At 44.3% G+C, this 16047-nt stretch overlaps 1 long non-coding RNA gene across 1 annotated transcript; it reads left to right on the top strand.

Moving 5' to 3' along the window:
- The first annotated feature begins 5318 nt into the window (after positions 1-5318).
- Positions 5319-14206, top strand: LOC142829764 (uncharacterized). Its single transcript, XR_012904510.2, has 3 exons — positions 5319-5736; positions 7552-7747; positions 13723-14206. It is a non-coding gene; the product is annotated as an uncharacterized LOC142829764 (long non-coding RNA).
- Positions 14207-16047: the final 1841 nt, after the last annotated feature.

The following is a 16047-nucleotide window of genomic DNA, read 5'->3' as shown; positions in this document are numbered from 1 at the left end:
GGCAAGGGCAGGACTGGCTATGTGGAGAGCTGGTAAGCCCCAGGCCTGCATGCAGGGTCCCCCCTGAGAACTGGCCTCTAGGGACCTGAAAGCAAGATCCCTCAGCTGGGTTTTCCTTCTCCACTGATGATTCCCAGTTTGTAGAGTTTGCTGGGAAACTTCCCCAGCCAGGCTGTTAGCCCTCCAGCTCCCTAGGTGAGACCAGTCACCACATGGTCAGCTCTGCTCTGTCTGCTAGTTCAGGGCTGGTGTGTGCGGGCGCGTGTGCGGGTGCGGGCGCTGGGATAGGTGACTACAGTTTGAATTTTAGTACAGTTGTGTAATCTGCACCTTGAGCCCTGCACCCCTTTGTGATGAGGGGAAATCCTGGGACCAGAGTAGCCTGATGCCTGCCTGAAGAGGATCCCTGCTAGCAGAGATCAGCCCTCTGCAGTGACTGAGTCGTCCAGTGTCATCTCTGAACCTGAGGATCATTCATAGAGTTTGTGAGTGCACCATCTTTTAGTTAGTCAGTCAGAGAATTTGTTTTGGGGGACCCCCTACTCCCTGAACTGCATCCTCAAGCCAGGGAGTAAGGATTTGGAGATTTTATAACCTGCTGCATATTAAACCTGTGGAGGGATTTACCACCTTTTTCCACTTGTGAGTCCTTTGGGCTGTACTGAACCCAGTCAGCCCTACTGCTAAACCACTGCAGAGAAGAATTTTGCGGTCATAGGTCATCAAGGGCCCCAACAAAGTATGCGTACCAACGGGACACTAATCTTACATTTGCTACATCAAGTCACATGACTGGGGAAAGTCACAGGTATTAGCAGCATGGGCACTGGTGAACCTGAAAATAGCGTTTTACCCTTTTATGTTGTAATTGTTTCCTGTTTAATATAATTATTGTGTTGAATATATTGTACGTGTTTGTGTTATTTTTTGAAGTCTCCAACTATCTGGCAAGTAAGTGGGGATTACCCTGTGGTTAGAATTTTCCTCCCAAACTGCCCTGGTGACCCTGCCAGGAAGGAATGAGGGGGGTGGAAGCACTGCCAAATAAATTCATAGGAAAAAATAAAGAAGATACACCCTGCTGAGTGGGTGGTGGGATCCAGAAGAACCCAGACCTGTCCACCGAAACCTGTAGGCAGATCGGCATTAAAGAAGGTAATCGGGTGGAGAGGGGTGCTACGTAAGCTATTTCAGAATAAATGTTCTAGAATAGCTTATTTCGAAATAAGCGTGCAGTGTAGACGTACCCACAGTCTGAAATAGCAGAGGAAATGTTGTTATACTGCCATTCCCTTTACTGAAATAAAGTAATTGTTAATGATCTAGGAAGAGATCAACAGAAGAGTTTCCCTTGTTTCATATTCCCCGTGTGAGCTGTGCTAAGATTCACGCTTTGCTCTTCACATCTGTGGACACTTATATCACTTTTACTATCTCTCACAGTTCCTCCTGCAATTCTATTTTCTTTTCTTTTTAGCTCTTCTGTGCTGATATGAAGAGTGATATGTCTGCTGGTGGTGATGAAAAGCAACATCACTGCTGGCTTCCCTGAAGTGGAGCCCTGCCATTGCTGATCATTGTTACAGAGACTAAGCTATCTCAGCTGTCCGCAGAAATCTGAAATCTTCCTTGGGGTTTTAGCTATGCTATGGACAATCAGTCCAAAGATGTTGAGCCCTTGAAGTTTACACAGACACAGCTACAATTCTTGACCTGACAAGTGGCACTGGGATTTAACCACAATCTCCAAGATCTAGCTGCCGAGTTTGCTTGCCCAACTATATCTAAGAGAATTGCAGCACCAGTAATAAAGTATCCCATTGCTTTTCTAAGTAACAATGAAAAAGTTAAGATTAAGCTTAAAGTTATGTGAATAAATAGCACAAAAAGAAATCCGAAAAGCATTTGTTAAATATTAAGGCAGAATTTCCACTAAATCATCTGACTATTGAGTATCTGACAAAATGCATTTTGTTTATTCTTTTATCTCACTTCATACAAATCCCTTTATTTTGTGTTCCAGAGAATAAGTCTGAAAGTCATCCTTATCTTTTCTAATTATTGTATTTTTTTCCTCAGACATTTTGGCTCAGCTCCTCAGCTAGTGTAAATCATTGGCTCTCTATTTAAAAACAGGAGTCCTGTGACACTTTAGGGCATATCTACGCTAAGAAATTATTTTGAAACAATAACTCTCAAAATAACTATTTCAAAATAGCGTGTCCACACTATAGCAAAGCCTTAAAATTAGTCCAAGGCAGTCTTCCTTAATGTTGATGTGCTCCCTTGACTTAGTTATTTCAAAACAGTGGCAGAGGAACATCCACTCTACCACTATTTTGAAATGAATTAAGCATTATTCCTTGTGGAAAGCAGGAGTTATTATTTTAAAATCACCAGCCCACTTATTTCGAAATAACAGGCTTGGATGGCTATGTCTAGACTACAAGCCTCTTTCAAAAGAGAGCGTCAAGACTGCAACCACTTCGTTTGAAAAAGCATGCCACTTTTTTGAAAGAGAGCACCCAGGCAGTCTGGATGCTCTCTTTCGAAAAATCCCTGTTTGCATTCATGAATGCCTTTTTTTGAAAGAGCACTTTCAAAAAAAGGCATCCTTCCTTGTAAAATGAGTTTTACCGTGGTTGAAAAAACTGCCACATTCTTTTGATTTAATTTTGAAAGAAAGCAGCGGCAGTTTAGATACAGAGGAAGTTTTTTCAAAAGCCAGGGTTTTTTTTAAAAAAAACCTGTAGTCTAGACACACCCATAGTGTTGACACTCCACTTGTTGTTTTGAAATAACTCCCTACCGTAGACCAGGGCTTAGAGACTAAGGATACATCTATCCAGCAGTGCTAAAGTTTAATTAAGCTATGCAACTTCAGCTACGTCAATTGCGTAGCTCAAGCTGAAATAGCTTAATTTGGCTTTTGGCACTGTCTACACAGCAGGACATGGGAGGAATAACACTTTTCCTTTTACTTCCCTTACTCCTCATGAAATGAGGGTTACCATGAGTTGGAGTAAGAAGTCCTCCAGCTCAACATTATTTCAAAATAAAGGCTTGTAGTGTAAATGTGCACTATGTTATTTCAGAATAACAGCAGTTATTCCAAAATAATGTTGCTGTGTAGACGTACCTAACAGATTTATTACGACTTAAGATTTTGTGCCCTAACAAATCTGTTAGTCTCAAAGTCCTGGTCTATACTAGGGAGTTATTTTGAAATAACCCCCTTTATTTTGAAATAATAAGCAGAGTAGCCAAACTACCAAGCCTGTGATTTCGCAATAACAGGCCAATTATTTTGAAATCTGTACTCCTGCTTTCCTGGGGGAATAAGTTTATTTTGAAATATCTATTATTATTTTGAATTTAGTTATTTGAAATAATTTCCTAGTGTAGACATGCCCTAAGGGTTAGAGGTCTAGGGCCAGTCATCTCTGGTGTCTAAGGAGACACACCTGCGCAAGAATCACCAGAGTCCCCTACAGGGACTGACTGCAGGCCTTACAGCAGTGGCCACCAAAAAGTAGATTGGGATGTACTGGTAGATCTTGGAACCTTTGACAGGCGATCCTGACAGGTTTGGCCAAGATGCTGTCAAGTGCTGGCACTTCAGCTGCTTTTCTCATCACTGCCGTGCTGCTCCTCCCCTCAGCCTTGGGGCTGCCCTCTACCACTAGGAGTCTCCTGCTTGCTATGCAGGGCATGGGAAGAAGAAAAGAGGGTGCTGGTATCAGGGTGCCCCTCCCCCATCCTGTACCCCATCTACACAGAGTGGCAGGGATGGAGAGAGTTTGCTGGCTGCTTTTGAGAGTGGTGCAGGGCCAGGGTAGGGATGAGCCTGCCTTAATCTCACTGCCCCACCACCCAGCAGTCACCTGTGGTAAGCGGTACCCAGCTGGAGCCTGCATTCCAAACCCTGGTCCCAGTCCTGAACCCTTCCTGCCCCACAAACTGCTGCCCTAGCCCTGAGTCTCCCTGCACCCAAACCCCCTCTTGCAACTCAACTTGCTGCCTCAGGATCAGCTCAGAGCCCCTCCCACACTCCAAATCCTTTAGCCCAAGACAAGAGCCTGCATCTCCCTCCCCTGCACCCCAGCCTAATAAAAGTGAGTGAGGATGGGGGAGAATGGAGTGAGCACGGTGGGACCTGGGAGAAGGGGCGGGAAGGAAGCGGGTCAACTGTGTTTGGATTTGAGGTAGATCCTGGATTGCACTTAAATTCAAAAAGGTGATCTCACGCTTAAAAAGGTTGGAGTTCACTGCCTTACAGAGAACTTTCAGGAAGAATAGAGGAGAACTGAGAGGCTGCTGGGAGCAAGCAGGCATGAGCAGAGAAACCTGAGACTTGTGGGGTGAGGCAGGAAAGGCTTGGGAGAATGGCTGGATTTGAAAATATTATGTTGAATGTCTAGCTTAAAGCAGAATCTGAAAAGGGATGGGAATGGACCAAAGCGTAGGTAAGTTATTAAGGATGAAGGTCCCAAAAGGAGGGAAATGAAGTGAAGGGCAACTTGTGGCGCCATTCTGTGGCCAGCAGAGGTGGCTGGGAGGAGGAAACACCAACACTTAGCACACCATATACAAATATATACAACAACTGCACACACGTCACTACTGCCTGATGACAGCTTATACAACAGGCAGAAAAATGTCTAAAAAACTGTTTGCAGGAAAAATTATGCTCTTCATGGAATTGCTGTTCTGAATTATCCAGCCTCTTCAATTCCCTCTCCAAAACAGGCAGATGTTTATCTGCTGTATTTATATATGGCCCAGAAAGACAAGTTTGTTAAAATATAAATTTCCTTGATTATGTTACCTAGTAATACCTTTGATTACTAAAACTGATAGCTTTTTAAAAACCTTATTTCAGTTAATCATTTGTGCTGTTTATTGATTTTTATTTTTTCAGTACATTCAAGCTGGTCACTGAACATACTATTCAATTTCACTTTTGTCCCTAGTTAGTTTCATTTTAGGATTCTTACTATGAAAATACTACAAAAACTAATACAAATGCAAATTTTTGCAAACCCCTTTCTATAATAATCTCCTCTGGGGAAAATACAATAAAATGTCCTTATATTTCCAGTCAAATTTATTTCTCTGAATAATAATGGTGGCCATTTCAGGGCACCAGTTAGACTACATATAAAGTACAAGCTACTGTTGTGATTCCCAGCTCATATGGACTTATTTGCACCAGCTTTCATCTAAGCTAGCATGCTAAATAAACTACAGTAGCATGAACAGCAGCACTGACAGCACAGACTGGCCAATCTGAGTTCAAACTTGCTTGAACCCCTGGCTGTGTACTTGGGACAGCTAGCCTGTCCCAATGCTTGTGTTATGCTACTGTTTTTAGTGCACTCTCTGAAATGAGAGTAGGCATGAGTTTAGATGCATGAGTTGAAAATCACCATATACAGGGTAGAAGTAGCCATCATTTGCTTGTCAGTGGCCACAACTGGCAGGAGTTGATTTAAATTTATTGATTTAATTAAGTTCCAGAAGAGTCAAGACCATTTTATTTATAATTGGTCCAGGAGAGCAAGGAACTTCTTCTGTCTGGGTTTGTTGTACACTGGGAAGGGATTTGAACAGTGTGACTGTGCTGGTGGGCTGAGCCACAGAAGACTTCAAGAGGCAGGCTGACAGCCTACAGGGGGTACTGAGAGCTGAAGAAAGCAGCAGCACCTTGCTGAGAAACCAGCAGTGCTTAAAGTGGTAAGTGCAACCCACTTGGATTATGATGACATTTCTGGAAGCATTTGATACCAGATGTTAGAGGAAGGCATAAAGGGGATATCTGAGAACACCAGAGAACATCCAATCCTGTTCATGCTTAAAGTCAGGTTTCTATGGTCTTTTCTAGCTCTGATTCTATGTAGAAAAGAAGGAGCAACAAGACTGTAATAGGAACAGGAGAGGAAAGATGGGATCAAAGGTATGTTAAGAAATTAAGGCTGTGTCTCCACTGGCGCGATCTTGCGCAAAAGCAGCCGCTCTTGCGCAAAAACTTGCTGCCTGTCTACACTGGCTGGGTGTTCTTGCGCAAGTACACTGACATTCTAATGTATGAAATCAGGGCTTCTTGAGCCAGAACTCTGACGCTCCCACTCAGGAAGAAGCCCTTTTGCGCAACTGTTCTTGCACAAGAGGCCAGTGTAGACAGACAACATGAATTTCTTGTGCAAGAAAGCCCTATGGTTAAAATGGCCATCAGAGCTTTCTTGCGCAAGAGAGCGTCTACACTGGCATGGATGCTCTTGCGCAAAAGCACATCTCTTGCGCAAAAGCATATGCCAGTGTAGACGTTCTTTTCTGGAAGAGTTTTTACAGAAGAACTCTTCCACAAAAGAGTTTTTGCACGAGAACGTGCCAGTGTAGACGTAGTAAGTGTCTTGGCTGATTCACTTGCTGTAGTATCCCCAATGAGGTGGGGACTTGATAGATGTTAACACAAAAACTTAATGCAAAAGATTTCCTTGCTTTAGGTTTATAAACCAAGATATAAACTAATTTGTTTGTGTATCAGTGCTAGCTTTAGGGAAAACAAGCCAATTAACTTGAAATCTAGAAAATGTTGTACTGATTATCTGAATATTCCTGGTGCGTGACTGCAGCCCAAATATAAGAAAAATTATAAAGCCAATAAACAGACATCTTAAAGAGTAAGAAACTAATTGCACAGGCCTAATTGTAAATCAGGAATAACTTCCGCTAAATCAAGGGAATTCTGCTAGTGTACATCTGATGTGAGAAGAAAAGGAGGACTGAAGCTAGAAATAATTTTTTTGATGCACCAACTCTTAGACAGAAAATACTTATCGATTATACTAATGTGTAAGAAAACTTAACAGACCATCCTATCTTCAGAAACAAATATTTTCTGGCTTTCTGAAGCAAAATTGTTTTTCTGTTTTTGTGGTCATATGTTGTCATAATAAACCTGCAAATCATGTCCTGCAGGCGGACCAGTCTCCATACCTGTCCACCTCAGTGTCTTCCTGCAGCATTTGTCTGTGATTCCTCCCTGCCCAGTGAGCCTATTTATTTGATATTTATTTTGATTTATTTGATATTTCATGTACTTTTGTAGTTTGCTCTGCTTACTCCAGCAAATGCTGTTGCTTTCCCAAGTATGTGAGGAATTTAATTAGTAGTGCTATCTTTTTAATCTCTGAGGGACAGATTCTGATCTCACTTACACCAGTGTAAATCCAGAAATTTACATCCATGCCGACTTCAATTAGGTTATGTTTGACTTATACTGTAATGAGGGGATAGGTATTAGCCCTTTAAGGAGAAAAAATGAAAACTCCTTTCCAGATGCTTAGAATAAAAATATGGCCTGGTAGCTGAAAAGGAGGAGTAGTCCTGGGAGTTTGGAGTTGGATGAGGGAGGACAAATTCTAAAATATCTTCCCTTTAAGAGTCAGACTCATGAGCTCTGTAATGTAGAGTGCGCAGGACTCCCCTCCAATGTTCCCTCTATGTTTTTCTATTTATGTGTGGAATAATTTTTTTATGTGCACCCAGGCATGTACAGATGTGCACCAACAATAGAAATGCATGCTGCTGGCTGTGGTCAGCTGTGGGCACTCTGCCAATCAGCTGAGCTGCACCTGAATCTCTCCTGGGCAGCCACCCAAGCACTCTGCTACAGGAAACACTGCTCCCCTCTCTTCCAGCCAATGAGGAGGAACTCTGACACTGACAAGATATGGAACCCAAGGTGAGAGTTCAGCAGGAACAGACTGGGATTTCTGGTTTTAGGTAATGCTGAAAGTCAGACAAGGAACTCTGGGTGTGCCAGAAGAACTGGACCAATTATGAACTGTGGTTATAAACTTTATGGTGGGGGTCTTTAGGGATTGATTAGATTATTTTGTGATTAAGAATTCTGAATTTAGACTAGGCCTGGGTAGGGAATCTCTGAGACACAACAGATTCTCAAGGTCCTGCAAGAAGGAGCTAGCAGAGGTGGGCTGCCTCCCAAGTAACCTCTGGCCACAAGATGGCATTCAATAAATGTGTTCTGCTACACACATCAATGACTCTCTGATCCTGAAAGAGGTTTTTTTTTCTTCACTCACCTTTAGGGGAGAGAATAGCCAGTGATGGTAAAGACCCTGATTCTGACCTTATGCTGGTGTAAATCAAGAGTGACTCTGCTAAAGTAAATGAGCCACATTCTGTGACAAGACTCTGTACTTAAGGCATGTACCAGGAAACATGGGAGCAAAGGGGCTTCTTAATTGGCCACCATGGGCCCTGGTTTATGATAAAACAGCCCTGGCATCTACTCCAACTGCCTGGTTGCCTTGCAACAGGACAGACAACTGGCTATTCTTCCTCTACCCCCTATGCTGGGGCCTGTGCATGGGGGAGAGAGTAAAGCTGCCTTTGTTAGCTCAGCACCACCCCAGAAGTGTAAGAATTCTCCAGGCAGCTGTACTAGTGCCTCTTTCACTGCTATGATTGGGCCAGATTCTAGCCTTAAGAAGTTACAACAGTGGAAAGACAATGTAGATCGGATCAGAACCTGGCCTATTATTTTTCCAGCATCAACTTTAGGAGCCAGTGGGTTACAGTTAATTATAAGAGAACCACAAAAGTACAGGAACTTCAGATAAATGTTTGGTAGTTCAGATGCTTGTGTGACCTCTCTCCAGAAATATACATTCTGTTCTTTAGTAAGAACAGCCTTTATTGTGAGTTTTCTTATACAGTATACTGGCAAAAATAGCCCATGCATATGTAACTCGAACAGGAAGAACTTCAACCTGAGACCTCTGGAGCTTAGTGCATGAGCCTCTATAGCTTAAGCTAAAATCCAGCTGCTGCTCAGCTAAAGCTGTAGAGCAAACTTACTCTCTCTCTTTGTATAGGCTGTGTCTAGACTACAGGCTTCTTTTGGAAAAAGCTTTTCCGGAAGAGATCTTCCGGAAAAACTTCTTCCAAAATAAAACATTCACACTGCCAAAGGGCTTCGAAAAAGTGATCTGCTTTTTTGAAAGAGTGTCCACACTGAATGGATGCTATCTCGCATTTAAGCTGTGATTACTATGGGTGGAGTGGCCACCAGGGCACTTGTGCTTTTACCTTTTCCTCTTCTTTGGAAGGAACTCTCTCTTTCCCGTCCCCACACACCTTTTTCCGAAAGAGCTCTTTCGCAAAAAGGCTTCTTCCTCCTAGAAAGAGGTTTATCAATGTCGGGAAACCCCCTCTGCTCTTCTGATTTTTTTCTCTCAAAATAATGCAATTGCAGTGTGGACATAAGTGAAGGTTTTTTGAAAAACAGCCATTTTTCTGAAAAAAAACCTGTGTAGTGTAGACATAGCTTTAGTGGTCTAAGTACTACATGGGACAGTACACTACATCCAAAAGGTGTGTGGGTTACACATACACAAATGCTCTTCTTGTTCTTTTTCTCTGCCACTCCACGCTATGAAATATAGTCATCATTTTTTTTAGTCCTATAAAGTTTCTATTTAGTGTTGGCACTGTTGTTCTGACCTTTCCTGAGTGTAATTTGGCATAGCTTGTATACACTCTACGTCAGCTGAGGATCTGCCCCTTAATACTTTGCTCCCATCAAGTTTTATTTAAGACTTTTGGAAGGGTTTTACGTATTACTTTGAATTCTTCCACCCTGAAATCAGCTATATTTCAGCTGAAAGGGTTACAAAAATGGAGATGTATTTTCAGTTCTACGAATTTTTATTTGTACATCATTCCCTTGAAGCACCTGTCATGGACCTAGATCTTGTTGTGTTAGGCACAGTCTGTCCTATATATCTGTTCTATCATGGAGATGTGACCCTTCAGATTAGATATAGAAGATGCACGCCCCAGCCAGTGGCTTGGACTGTATCTGAAAGGGTGTTCTGTCCCAGTGTTTCAAAGAGAGAGCTGAAACAGGGCATGCAGCAAGTTTCCTTTTGGTTCCTTTCGCTCCTTGATTAAATCTGGACTGAAATCAATACAGGAATTGTGGAACTGGATGAAGTTTTCTCTCTTTGCAGGGCAGCAGGTAACATCCCTTGATTGTTTGAGACAGCTAAAGGTGCAGTTAAAGGTAGTAAAAGGACAGTAAGAGTAATGGGTAGTCATTTCCATAGTAACTGCAAGGCATGTCGGGAAACGCAACCACACAGGAGACAGTACCACTTGTGCCAGAAACTCTGCTCCCATAGCAACAGAAACATGGTGGGAAACAAACAATGCTAGAAATCTTTCCAGAGGTCCTTTTCGACAGACAGTGCATGTAGTCAGCCATTAATTTACTTTCACATTTAAACAAAGTTACAGTGGAAATACTGCTTATATAAAAATTACCATAAAACTGAGCACAGTACATGGGTAATTATGATTACTAAAGTATAAGCAGAAATCGTTAAAGAAATATCCAATTATGGTACCTCTCTCTTTTAAAAGCATATTCCAATTACTCAAATGTTGTGCTATTGCAGTTCCAGAAAAATTGCACAAATTAGAGCAATCTTTCTAATCAGTGCTAGCAGAAAAAAATAAAGTAATTATAACAGAATGTAAAATACATTTCACATCTTCCAGGTTAGTTACTTGAAACTGTTTTGACTATGTGTATAGGAGCTAGGCCTTCTTTTCTAAACGAGAAAAGAAGTAGAAAATTATATAGGACATATCGGGGAAGAAGAGAAGAATGTAAAGCAGAAGGGAAGTTGTGATCTGAAGGTTATACATGATTAGTAGAATGGAGGGAGAGGTGTGAAACCGAAAACCATGAGTTTTTTTTCTCAGTCTCTTAAGTATTTTGTCCAGATCCCTTCAAGGAGAAATAGAATGGGAACTCTTCTGTCAATGGAAAAAGGATCTACAATATATGTGACACCTCCATCCTATGGGGAAGGATGATGTTTTTCTGTCTTCTTATTTTAGGCTGTCAGAGTCTTTCCACTAAAATCTTTCTGTTTTTCCAGAATCCAATCACTATTACTGAGAGAGGGTGAATGACTGCTTCCTCACTTTGCTTCTTTAATCAAGCAATATACAATACAGTTTAACTTCTATAGAGCTTTCATTATACAAAAAACTCCAACATTCTTTGACAGAAGTCATTTGTAAGCTGAACTGTAAAGAAATTCTAAGGCAAAGAACAAGTCTGCTTGATATGACACACCCTCTAGCCCTGTCTCTACTCCCAAATAACAGGATTAACTCCACTGAAGAAAATAGTTATGCCAGCTCTACGCTGGTATATCTCAGAGCATTATATGGCCCTTTATCTAGGAACTACATCTCACATTTAAGGAAAGTGGATATGATGGGCCTTTTCCATCTCCAGCTTCTGTGATCTAACCTTAAAAGTACAAGTGAAAAGAAATGCCTAAATAGAAAGTTACAGGTAAGGCTCCAGGTGGAGGAGCAGAGTGGACGAAGACCTAAGTGGACAGGTGGAAGGCGGTGGAATTCCAGGAGTTGGTTTGAAAATAGACTGGATATCCACTAAAGAAAAAGAGGATGGTGTGGTAGTGTTCGGTTTTTCAGAATGAGGTATAGTCCAGCTTCAAGGACAATGATCCATGACACTCTCTCTCCACTGAATTTGGGATGGCATCAGTTGTATGCAGTGGAATTCATTCAACAGTGAAATTACTTCTGATTGGGTTGCTGCTATTTTTGCCATTATCAGTCAGACTTAATGACTGTTTTCTGTGGGGAAATCTGTGTAAATTGAAATGGTGAGAGTGGTGAAATATTGTTCCTTCTATATGCAAAACAGTTCTAAACTCGCCTTTAAAATGTGCTCATCTCTAAGGGTACGGCTAGACTACAAGTTTTTGTCAGAAAAAGGTACGCAAAATGTGCTCCTCATTTTGCATACCTTTTTCCAATTCTTTTGTCGGAAGAGGCTTTTCCAACATTTGGCTCATCTAGATTGGGCCAAATGTCAGAAAAAAACCTCTTTCGGAAGCCCCCTTCTTCCTTGTAGAACGAGGAATACAGGGGCTTCCGAAAGAGCGCATTTACTCTTCCTAAAAAAAAAAGTGGAAGAAATGCGTTCCCTGGATGTGGCGGAGTTTTTTCAGGATACCTCTAGTATCCAAACCCAACCCCCACCTCCCACGGTCTAGCCATACCCCTAAATGTAGAAGTCTGTACTTCATGGTTTGGATTGCACATTTTACTGTGCATTTTTCAGTTCACTGGCATTGTGTTGGAACTGTAAGGAATTATTCAGCTTTGTAACTGTATGTGGTATTTATTCCACTCAAAGGCTTTACCCCTTTTAACCTGTAGGCATTTCTCTTGCAAGCTGTTTAAATCAATGAATCAGATTCAACATCATAAAAGGAGGATTTTTCATTTGTCAGTTTTTCTCATTTCACTTACGCATAAACTTTAAAACTTGCTCAACTAAAATACTAGTAAGTGTAGGATAAATAGGATTGTATTGAGCACAGGATAGGTTCATTGGCCTCATGAACTCCAAAATACAGAAATGAAAGGTCTAGTTATAGAATTTAACTTGAAGCTAATCTCAGATCCACATGCAATCATTAATGGCCCTGATCCCACAATTTACAATGAACAGGCACACTGCTGTGCCCATGTAGAGCCCCATAACTTCAGTGTGTAATCCACTCATGCATTGTAAACTGCCAAAGTTGCTTGCAGAAAAGCTAATCAAAACACTTTTTATTACATTTATGAAAATTGCCAACATTTTGTTTCCATGAAAATGTACAAGTTTTGATTAAGTTTTCATTGGGATTGAGGGGGTAAAGGCAGGAAGATTCCCACACGCTTAAAACCTGGGGGTTAGGGCAAAAAATTCTATTAAAACATTTCCAAAGGTAATCCTATGTGAGACTCATTTATTGCTAGTGAAGACTTTCCAGTAGTTTCCTTCCTTATTACATCTATTGTAGACTACAAATAAAATTACAAGTATTTTTTGCAGGTACTTTAGCTTTTCAGAGGCTTTTGTCTCTTTAGGAGCCATCTCCATTACAAAGCTATGAAGTCAATTTTTAAAAAATTCCAGTAGAAGGACATGACAATCATACAACAGCAGTCCAATTAAAACAAAAATTCAGTCACTACTGAGTGGGAGAGTATTATCTCAAATCCTTGATGTTTGCAAAACTTCAGGAATTGTTGTCCCTGCTCAAAAGTTCTCCTCTTCCTGACCAATCATGCTTTCCATAATGGAAATGACATCAGGATTGTGTTGGTAACAATAGCTAACAAGAGCACCTGCCACGGCTGGAAGCAGGCTAGCCACAACAGCACAGGCCCAACGCCAGACACCCTGAGGAGTGCCACCCACAGTACGTGGGGCATGCCTGCACATGCAAGGCACCACCCGCTCCCACTGGCAGTGCTGTGAGCCGCACGTGTGTGTGTGTGGACTCCAGGGAGGGCCAGGCTGCTCCCTGCTCCTCTGCCGCCCATGGGATCCCACTGTGGCTGGATGCTTCCTTTGCCTGCTTGTCCATGGGCTTGGGGGTAGGGGAGGAAGTGGGCAACGTGGTTCCCTGGACACCTCGGGGCCCCTGTAAGGCAGGGCTTGCTGTACAGACCACACATGGCCTTGCTCCTGGGACATCCCCCTTCTCTGGCCTGAAGACTGTTGGTCGCTGCTCACAGAGGAGGGCACAGACTCAGCAACAGCGTCTGCATGGATGACTGAGCACCTCTTCCTCTTTGTGTTCTCCTCAGCTGACCAGTCGGGTCTGAGGGGCGAGCCAGGCCACCCATGCCAGCTGCCACAGCCCAGGGGACCTGAACGTGCACCAAGGTCCAGGAAGACCTCATGTGTCAGCATGTCAGTGTCCTGCGTGACATTCAGCAAACCCTGGCGCAGAAGATTTGTGAGGATGCTGAGTGGTGGAATCATGCCTGGGACCAGCTGTTTGATAGCATGTGTGCCGTCATGAGAAAAATGACACACCCACCTGCTGTTGCTCCTCCTGCCCCCCTGATATGCCCATTCCTCCTCCCCCTGCCCTCCATGCAATGCTTCTATGCTTCTGATCCTTCCTCAAGTGATGCCTATGCCCTCTCCCCCTGCCCCCTTCCATCCCTGCCCCTGCTCCAGCCTCCCCTCCCCCCGTGGTCCTTGAACCCACCCAAACCCAACTCCGAAAAGGTCCCAGCACCCAAGGTGGCACATCTAGCTGCCCCCATGCCACTCGGAGCCCCCCTTCCCCTCCAGGTTATGAGCCCCCCCCCCCACCCTCCTCCCACCTTTTTTAATGTAAGATAAATAAAGACTTCATTTTGTTGGAAACAAAACGTGTTTTTATTGAGAGGTCAGGGAAGGGGTAAAGGGAGGGATTGTATTGGGAAAGGAATGGGGCAGCAAGCCAGAGTCCCCTGCTGGGGAGGCCCTGGGGAGACTTACAGGGGTCCTGGAGAGAACCTCTCCCTCAGGGCTTCCCGGATGCACACCCTGGAGGATGGACCTGGAGGATGGTAGCTGTCCGCAGCTGCTCAAAGGGTCACCCCTTGCGGCCGGTGTCTCCCCCTTCCTTTCCACAATGTTGAGGACACAACATGCCACGACCACCTTGGGGATGTTGTGCTCCCCCACGTCCAGGCAGGTCAGTAGACACCTGAAGGTGCACTCAACCTGAATCCTGGCCCAGTTTATGTGGGCATTAAATTGGTCCCTGCTGGGATCCAGGTGCCAGGTATGAGGCTTCATAAGCCATGGCATCAGGAGGTAGGCCGCATCTCTCACGATGCACAATGGCATCTGCACATTCCCAACTGCTAATTCATGGTAGGGGAAGAATGTGCCCACCTCCAGCTTCCTGTACAGGCTAGAGTTCCAAAACACACGGGTCTCATGTGCCTTGCCCAAACACCTGACAAAAATGTCCGTGAACTCTCCACGGTGTTCGACCAGGGCCTGTAGCACCATCAAGAAGTCATCCTTCCTATTAATAAACTGGGTCGTTCGAAATTCTGGTGCACGGATTGGTATGTGGATCTGATCTATGGCTCCAGTGCAGTTCGGGAATGCCAGGGCAGCAAATCTGTCCACGATCGGGTCCAGGTCTCCCAGGCGGATAACCCTCCACAGCAGGATGGAGTTGATGGCCCTCACAACCTGCTTGTTTGAAGGAGACAAACAAACAAAGAATGAGAGAGGGAGTGCCTGAGCACTTGGGAGGAGGTGCCCACCCCCCTCTCTTCCCCTTCCTTTCCCTCCCCCACAAACCCCAGGAGCCACCCCCTATGAGGCCACCTCCCCAGCAGCAGGGCTGTGTGAGGGAAGGATGGCACAGCCCCACAGGGATGGGGCTTTCCTCCCACCCCCACTCCACCCCAAAGATCCCTCAATACCCCTTTCCCGAGGGACCCTCTTTTCCAGGACTCCCCCCACCCCTGCAGAGACTGCAGCTCTAGAGTGCCTTACCTCCATGAGGAGGGCCCTGAGAGCGGACTTCCTCACGCCAAACTGGTTGCCCACCGACCGGTAGCTGTCTGGGGTGGTGAGCTTCCAGATCGCGATTGCGTCCTGCTTCTCCAGGCAGATGGCGGACCGCAGGTGAGTGTCGCGTCTCTGCAGGGCGGGGGCAAGCAAGACACACAGCTCCAAAAAGGTTGCCTTCTGCATGTGGAAGTTTTGGAACCACTGCTGGTCGTCCCACTGCTCCATGACCAGCCAGTCCCACCAGTCCAAACTGGTGTCGAGCCTCCAAAAACACTTCTCCACCGTGGGGTGCAGTTGCCAGAGTGAAGCAGCTGCACCCATGGAGAGGGTCCCCAGAATGTGCTTGGGATCCAGGTCATGCAGGACCAGCAAGGCAGCTGGCAGAAAGTGCTGCAAAAACTGCAGTATGGCCGTGTGGGGCCATTGCATACCCAGGGGCAGCTCCAGCTCCATGGCACAAACAGAAAAAGCTGTGGCATACAAAAGAGCATGGCAACCACAGCAGGCACTGCGAGAGCTTTGCTGTCCCTCAAAGAGGTATGCAAGAATGCAGAAGAAGCAGAGAAACAGCTGTCCAGGGGTGTCCCTTTAAGCGTGTGTAT

Source organism: Pelodiscus sinensis, chromosome 6 (genome assembly GCF_052426305.1).
Source record: "Pelodiscus sinensis isolate ZL-2025 chromosome 6, ASM5242630v1, whole genome shotgun sequence".
Classification (NCBI taxonomy): domain Eukaryota; kingdom Metazoa; phylum Chordata; order Testudines; family Trionychidae; genus Pelodiscus; species Pelodiscus sinensis.
This window is presented reverse-complemented; position numbering and strand designations above follow the sequence as displayed.